This window comes from Molossus molossus, unplaced genomic scaffold, assembly GCF_014108415.1.
Source record: "Molossus molossus isolate mMolMol1 unplaced genomic scaffold, mMolMol1.p scaffold_m16_p_11, whole genome shotgun sequence".
NCBI lineage: Eukaryota > Metazoa > Chordata > Mammalia > Chiroptera > Molossidae > Molossus > Molossus molossus.
In genome coordinates, this window is record NW_023425346.1 from 17,964,093 (window position 1) to 17,972,643 (window position 8,551).

The following is an 8,551-nucleotide window of genomic DNA, read 5'->3' on the forward strand; positions in this document are numbered from 1 at the left end:
TAGCATGTTGAGAATACAAGGGCCAAACAGGAGTACTATAAAAAGCACTAAGAGAAGACCAGAGAATGGCAGTACCCAAGATGCCCAGTTCTATATGTTACTCAAGGAACTCCAAGATTCTAATAATTCCTGTCTTTTGTAATCTGTTCCTTTAACTGCTGGTCCATGTCTCTCAGTATTCCTGATTGATTAACAGAAAAACAACATTCCTCATTTAAGAAGAGGCATATTCCTCTCTTTTCAGCAATCAGTAGGTCTAACCCCTTTCTGTTTTATAATACTACTGCTGCTAAGGAGTCTAAGGCTACTAAGGATACAAGCCCAGTGCTGAGATCAGTCCTGCAGGTGATGACCATCCATTCCACTGGTGGAGTCCTCAGGCCCTTGCTGTGGACCAACCAGCAGGTTTCACTGTCCTCTGAAGGGTGACCTGCGGAGGATTGTCCTGGCTGGTGGTCACTCTCCAGGCAGGATGGTTGTCGTGTGGCAGGTGAGCTGCCTGCATCCAGGTATCAGACCTGCAGCCTTGAGAGCTGTGGGCGTGGTTAGTGTAACTAAATAGGGCCCTTTCCAGGCTGGTTTGAGTGGTTCCCTTTTCCAGTCTTTTATCCAGACTTGTCCCCTGGTTTGTGGGGGTGTACAGTTATTCCCAGGGAAATGGGTATTCTATCAGTTACCCACTTATGTACATCAAGAATGTTTTTTCCTAGGCCTTGTAGTTGTGTTTGGATTTCCAAATTTCCCCTTTGAATTTGATCAGTGGGGGAGGTCTCCCATATAAGATTTCAAAAGAGGAAACCCCAATCTTTGCCTGAGGGGTACATCGTACTCGCAAAAGGGCTAGGGGCAGTATATCAGTCCAGAGCAGGTCTACTTAAGGGTCCAATTCATGCATTCTGCTTTCCCTGAGCTCTGGGTCCTGTAGGCCGTTTGCAAATTCCATTCGACGCCCAGAGCTTTAGCACCTGCTGTACTATTTTGCTACGAAGGCTGGGCCATTGTCTGGTCCTGTAGTCAATGGCATTCCAGATCTCGGGATGATGTCTCAGTAGAGCTTTGGTTACTTCTCTTGCCTTTTCCGTATGTGTGGGGTAAGCTTCAACCCAGCCCGAGAAAGTACAGATGAAAACCAGGAGATATTTATTTCCTCTACTGGGTCCTGTTTCCGAGAAGTCAACTCTAGGTCTTCAAAGGGTGCTTGGCCACAGCGCTGGATCCTGGCGGGCCTGGTGGGGCCTTGCCTGGTGTTGTTCTGAGCACAGAGGAGACAGCATTGGGAGACCAAGGCGCAGAGGGATGGAAGTCGAGCAATCAGGTAGTACTGGCTTAATAAGGCTTCTAGGGTGGTTTTCCCCAGATGGGTGAGTTCATGTTGTTGGAGGACTAACCGTTGGGCTAATTGTTCTGGCACATAGGTTCTGTGGTCTGGGAGTAACCACCATCCTTCCTTCATTATATTTCTTCCCCCATGTTGTGCCCATTCTTCTTCCTGGACCGTGTGCAGTCCCGGGAGGAGAACTGGACACCACCCCCACGGCTCCGAGAGCAGTCGCCCCAGGATCCCCAAGGACCCCAGCCACCAGCCTGTGGGATCCTAAAGTCCTGGAGCTGGTCCACATGGAGGCCGCGGCCACCCATGCAGGCCTGTGAGGGCCCACACGGGGTGCCATTGGCTCATGCTGAATGCTTGGTCTGGCACATGGCATGACCATTGGGATGCCCAGAGCACCAGAGGGCAGCACAGGCGGCAGCAGCTGTGGACAGTGGTGTGAGTCGGGCCCAAAGGTCAGCTGGCACTGCGTTCTGTGTCATGATCTTTGCCAGGGAAAGTCACAGGCAGGTGCTGGGGAACCTCTGGCTTGTCTAAGAGACAGGAAGTCCATGGTGAAGCGGGCACTGCAGGGGGACCAGGGCTCCCCGGGATCCACGTGAGCCCTGCAGGGGGACCAGGGCTCCTCAGGATTCACATGAGCCCTGCAGGGGGATCAGGGCTCCTGGGATCCACGTGAGCCCTGCAGAGGGACCAGGGCTCCTGGGATCCACCTGTGCCATCACAGGAGCCGTGACATGACGAGAGGTGCTCCCAGGTCGTTCAGACCGACACATGGAGCACAACTCCGAGCCTGGTCACACACAGTGCCCACGTCACCATGCCCAGGGTGTCACAGGTAGAGACCCCACACAGGTCCTGATGGGTAAATAGCAAAGTGATCTGGGTCCGAGTCCTCAGAGGTGTTGAGTCCTCGCTGCCAGGCACCGAAGCTGTGCAGGGTCTGGGCAGCGCTGGGTCCCACCTGGGGCCCTTCCTCTCCTGGCCCCAGAACCGCTAGTCAAGTCACCACCCAGCTGACAGGGTTGCGGATGCTCGGATGCTTGAGGCCTTGGCTGAGGCCAAGACTGTGAGCAGGTGGCGCTTCAGCCCTGTGCCGTGAAGTGCTGCCATTGTGTCATCTGCCGCCACCAGGGTCTCCACAAACCTACTCAGGAAGCAAAGGGCTTGGCTCTTTGGGGGCTGGGCCTGGGGTTCCCAGGAGAGTCTTGACGCTGCACATGGGGCCCTGGCCATTGGTGGGGCTCTTCCCAGCGTAGGATGTGAGCCCCAGGCCCCCCTGCAGATTAGGGGTGCCTCCCTCCAGGGGCTAGATGTGGAGTTTGGTCCCCCGATACTACAGCACCCCTAACAGGGCTCCCTTGGCCCAGTGCAGAGATGCCACTGACTCTGGATCTCCATTGATGGTGCCAGTCAGGTAGGTGCCCAGCTCCACCCCACCCAGCAGCTCAGGTGCCTGGCCTAGGTCCTGCGCTGTGAGCCCCTCGACCCGCACGCCCAGGTCTTGCTCCGGCTCTAGCAGCAGTGTCTCCCCAAAGGCAGGCAAACGGTACCATGGCCTAGCAGGGATGCCCAAACCAGGCAGGACGCTGCCGCTGACTTTCTCGGGAAACATGAGGTCCTCCTCCCAGGCGAGGGGGCTGGCCAGCCTGCCGCACCCGGTCAGTTTGCTTTGAAAGGTGAGCTACCGGTCTCTGCGAAGGCCCAGGTTCCTGGGTTAGGACTCCAGGGACGTCCGTGAGTCCTAAGGCTGGTGCCTCCGTGAGCCTGGTAAATGCTTTCTCGATCGGGCCCCGGACGAGGGGAGCCTTTTCTTCTCTTCCAGGACCTCATACAGGGTTTTGCCAGTTCTGAAATCCGGGTATCCATATTCCACAGAACCCTGCTGCTCCCAGGAATTCTCAGTCTGTCGACGGGAAGTGGGAACGGGAACGGCGCAGACCGCCTGCTTCCTTTCCACCCCAGCGTTCCTTTGCCTTGGGGGATCGTGAAACCTAAGTCTGGCCGGTAGTCTGGGTGGAGCAGACGTTCCTGGTTTTCCTCACTGGTGGTTGGGGCGCTCATTTTTCTGCCTCCTGCCTGCCCCCCACTGGGGATTGGGCCACAACCTGGGCATGTGCCCTTGACTGGGAATCGAACCCAAGACTCTTTGGTGCCTGGGTCGACGCTCAGCCACTGAGCCGCACTGGTCAGGCTGAGAGCAGGAGGGAGGCCGGCAGCAGCAGGAGCAGCCACACCAGCCCAGGGAAGGACACAGTGGGGAGCAGCAGGCGGGGTTGGGCTCCCCACAGCCAGCTGCTTGTCCAGCCCCTCCTGGGATGTGGGCCCGGCTGGGACATGACAGGGTGCTGAAGCTGGGAGGGACTGAGGCCATCTGGGCCCCGCATCCTTCACACCCTGGCTTTGTGGAAAGCTCCTCTCTGGGACTGTGGGGACATCAAGGGTGCCTTCAGAGGGCCATCCCACACCCAAGGTGGGCCATTCTAACTCACAGTAGATGCGCAATTTTCCGGGGGTCAGTTGGACCCCACAATCTCCTGAGAACCCCTTTATAAAATTCTTTATCATACATTCCAGAACAGTGGGTTTAGAGAAACTTCCCCCCATAATGATATCTAAGATGGTTGAGCAAACCTCCCCGTGAACGGTGTTGTAAGACAAACAGGAGGAAACTCTCATTTTATCCTCCTGGCCGCTCCCCTTTCAAGGATTTAGGTGCCTGTTGGCATTGGCAGGTCAGTATAAGCCCCTGACTCGGATCAGGTTTGCTGGTGGAGACAAATGTCCCCAAGAACCTGACACTGCCTTTAGTCATATGAGGCCACCACAGATGCACAGGTTGGGACTCATGCAGGCTCCGTCATAGGCATTGTGGAGCACGGTCACTCACACACACAGTCACACAGAATTTAAACTTCCACCCAGGACGTCCCTATCCTGTGCAGTGTCTGTGCCGCCTTAGAGGCGGGCGTGAACTCGGTCCTGGGTCCCTGGGGACACTTACCGATCCGATGTCCTGGTAGGCTTTTCTGTCCTCCCCGCAGTCCATTCAAGCGCAGCGGTGGCCAACTACAGTCAGGCCCAGCAAGGGTCAGGGTCCAGTGAAATCACTGGTGGTGCACGTTTCTTTCCGTCTTGGGGGACCCAAATTAAGGGCTCCTTCCTGCCAGCTTCTGACAATGGTGGCTCAAGGGGCCAACGTAGCTGTCAGCTTCCTGGCCAACACACCAAAATGTGGCAGAAATTCAGTTGGCGGAAAGAGACAGACTGCACACACTCAGAGGATTAGAAAAGGACTGTTTAATGCTCACTGGTGCTGGCCCAGCAGAGTCCCCTCCAAAGGCTGAGCCCCGCACCCAGATTCCAGCCGCCTTTTATATATGATAAGCCTCCAGGTATTTGGGGCTTTCTAGTTCCACTGTAGTTTAGGCGGTTGGCGGGATGTAAGGGGATTACAAAAGCCAGGGGCAGGGTCTCTGCACTGCCCAAGGGGCTGCACCTGGCTCGCCTTCTCAACAAAACATGTGCTATAACTCTAGACTAAAACTCCAAAGGAATACAAGAGAAATTAGAGATAAATAAATGAGTATGTATATATATGTCCACAGATTGGAATTCAAAATTATAAAATGTCAATTATCCCCAATTACTAAAATTACAAAATGTCAATTATTCCCAACTTATTAAACCAAAACCACCCCTACATATATGCTTTTTGTAGAACCAGGACTTTTTATTCTTTGGCTTGTGTTCTCATGTTAATAGATCCAAAGTTTTTTAGCTTAAAAGTATAATACAAAAATAGAATTTTTGCTTTTAATTAATAACTTTTTGTTGTGTACAAATAAATTCACACATTTTTTCCTGGCTATAAAAGTACACAGAATTTAGGATAATGTTCAAAAAGAAGTTCTTTTATCTTTATCAATTTAAAAGCTTTGTATTTTAATCAAATATTTTATAATTATTTGCTTGGAAAGATTGTTTTAAATTGTCAGTCATTCTTGACATTCTTCAATCACAAAACATCACTATTATTCAGTGCTCAATAATATCTGTGTTTATTTTGCTGAATGTTTGTGTCCTTGGGGATTTTTCTATGATCCAATTAGTAGTCAATCATATGAGATTATAAGGCTGCACTTTTGTGAAGCTTGTGGGACCTGTATGTGACTACTCTGATCAGTATGCAGCATCTTGTCTGCCATTGTCCAACTTTATTTTTCCCTAGGGGGCTTCACCCAACCCATGGAATTATTCCAAAATGAAATAGTTATAGTAAGACCATGAAAAGAAGACTCTCTGTTATCAAGGGGGCCGTACACACAAGCCCCGCACTGACTTATTTTCCAGTGCAGCTGCTGGGTTAAGAAACTGGTTACACACCTTTTGCTGAGGCAGGGGGCATGGAGGACACAGATGAGTAAGACCGCAGAGACACTGAGAGATGAACATGGTAAGAGGGCAAATGGAAAGGTCTTTCTAGGAGACATAGCCAACTGCAGCGGTAAACAAAGTAAAAATGGTTAATAATGCTATGGGAATATGGAAACAGCATCTTCCTGTCCATGTCTCCAGTCCCAAGGTCATAAACCTGCATCTCCAAAGCGTTCAAAGACTTCCCTGCAGGCTTTACACAGTCTTCACTCAGTGGAAGACAGAGAGTGACCCCTTCCCTTCCAGAGCAGGGCTCAGCAAATGTGTTCTGCAAAGAACCACATAGTAAACATTTAAGTCTTTATGGATCACACTGTCTCTGTTGCAACTTCTCAACTCTGCCACAGACATTACAAGAACAATGGGCTTGGCTTTATTCCAGGGAAACTTTATGGACAATGAAATTTGAACTTCGTGTAATTTTCACATTTAGTAAAATAGTCTTGTTTTTCTTCCAACTATTTAACAATGTAAAAATAATTCTTAGCTTGCAGGCCATACAAACACAGGTGGCAGACCAGATGTGGCCCGTGCGCCATAGTTTGCCAACTGCAGTTGTACGTGTTGGAGGAAAATAGCTGGATTGTGAGTCGGAACCACCCTGCACCCTCCCGACTGCATATAGGCTGGGCTCTCTGGCTGCAGAACCACATGTTCATTATCTCAACTGAGAAGGCCTCAGGTCATTTAAGGTCTCCACTGAAATGTCTCCTTAATGCTTGCTTAATGTATAACTTTGGCTCTCTACCTCGTCAAAGCTTTTCGGTGTTATGGGTTCTATGGTTAAAATTTAGTGTTTAAGGCTTTACATAAAAATCAGAAAACTTATCCCATAAAATTGAAAACTTAATCTGAGTCTGTGATGAGGAATGTATTTTTGGAGCAGCATTTTGGCAAAGTAATAATGTGTGCTTTCCTTTGGGCCGCAGTTCTCATGTCGTCACCAGACGGACGGCATCACCCGGGAACTTGTTAAATGCAGATTCCTAGGCCCCACTCCGGATCTGAGGGGGAAACTGCAGGTGTGGCCCAGAATCTGCATTTCAGCAAGCCCTTCAGGTGGGCCTAGGGAAATCTTGGCTCCTCCAGAAAGTAAGCATATTATAACTAGGACTTGGAGTTACCACTTGATAGGAGAAGGTTGATACATTTAATTTGCTAGTTGGTGAAAGGCATCCAATTTCCGGTCAAGCCTGGCTGGCTCCTGGACCAGCTTCCTGGCACTACGAGCTGAGGGCACGTGCAATGACAAGCTGCTAGGTTGGACAATCCAGACACACACAGGCAGTTCTGATCTGTTCTGCTTCCTCCAGTTTCCCCTCCAGCTGATATATTGACTGATAGAAGGGACATAGGAGTTCTGGGATGTCAACAGTTTATGAACAGGATAAAGGAGGCAAAATGCTGTTTTCCTAATGGCCTTTTTCTAATCGGCTTCCTCGTTCCTTAGGTCATATCGTTGTTTTATGGTTGGCAGGTGGCATGAAGAAATAGATGGTCCTTGAGAGAAGCAACCTTATGGCTGCAATAGCACAAGCAATTCTCCGACGAGCCCCCTCTGTGCGATTGATGCCAGCTATTGTTCATGGTAGAAAAGGCAAGAGGTATTGAGAACAGGATATACTGGAGAGGAAAAATAATGCTTGGGCCAGGTAAAACAACACAGACCTGGGATCCTGGAGAGGATGGCATTAGAATTGGGAGCTATGGGATAAATAAGTCTAATATATGCATTAAGGTGGCATAGATTCTCAACAAAGCACTACACTTGTCTTCCATGAGTTAAACTCCCTGACACCTTCACTAGGTGTCTAGAGGTATGTGGACTCTGGGTCAGACCTAAGACACCTGTTTAAAGAGGTTTTTAATGAAAGGCTCGAAACCTCTTCTGCTTATTTTGAACACAGGTGTTAGGGCATCGAAGTGACCACACAGGCAACTTAACTGTGATTTTAGCAGCAGGTGCCTGATGCTGACTCCCCACCTCATTAGGGTAGCTGCCCACAGACAGTGGGGCTTCTTCAAGGGTCAAATCCAAGCTGGACAGTGCTTGTAACAGTCATGTTAATTTTCACTCAAGTTTGTCCGAATACAAAGATCTGCTCCATATACACACACCATGTTCTGCAGTGCATTGCTATACTTAATTTACAAAGTCACTCTCAATTCAATATGCATACAGGCCAAGGAGGGAGGAAGGTACGCTCCTTCATGAAGGATTCAGGGAGGTTTGAAGTCACTTAGTAAAATGATGGCTGATTGCATTCCTCCAGTTCTAATAGCTATGATCATCCAACCAGATAGTGGACAGAATAAATAAATGACAACATTGACTAAGCAGCTGAAGTATAAGGACGCTGTGCGCTTCTGTCTGCGATGGGATATAGGATTGGCAGGTGAAAGGGGGAAATGTGTTTCAGGACACCCTAAGTCCTGCTTCATTGTAGGGGCAACAGGTGAAAGTTTTAGAGGTTTCCTAGAATATCGGTTTCTCCAATGCCCTGGGTTTTAAAATAGTAGCATTTATTGGATGAAGTTTAGGGAAGAGCTATCTTTAAGGTGTAAGGTCATGAACCATTGTTCTCGTGGACTTTTAACTTGGAGGAACTTGAAATGAGCTTTCTCCCTTTCTTTAGGTGGGAGAGTTGGTGTGGGCTCTTGGCAGGTAATTAGGGTGACCAAACCAGTTTGCCTAGATCTGTCCTAGTTTTACCACGGAAAGTTCCATGTCCTGGGAAACCATCATCAGGATGCTAAAAGTCTCGCTTTTCAATCTTGTATCAA

The 8,551-nt window shown here is 49.6% G+C and overlaps 1 pseudogene; it reads right to left on the reverse strand.

Annotated features, from left to right (window-relative positions):
- Positions 1-1,452: 1,452 nt before the first annotated feature.
- On the reverse strand, positions 1,453-3,717 carry LOC118625575 (annotated as a pseudogene).
- Between the last annotated feature and the right edge of the window lie 4,834 nt (positions 3,718-8,551).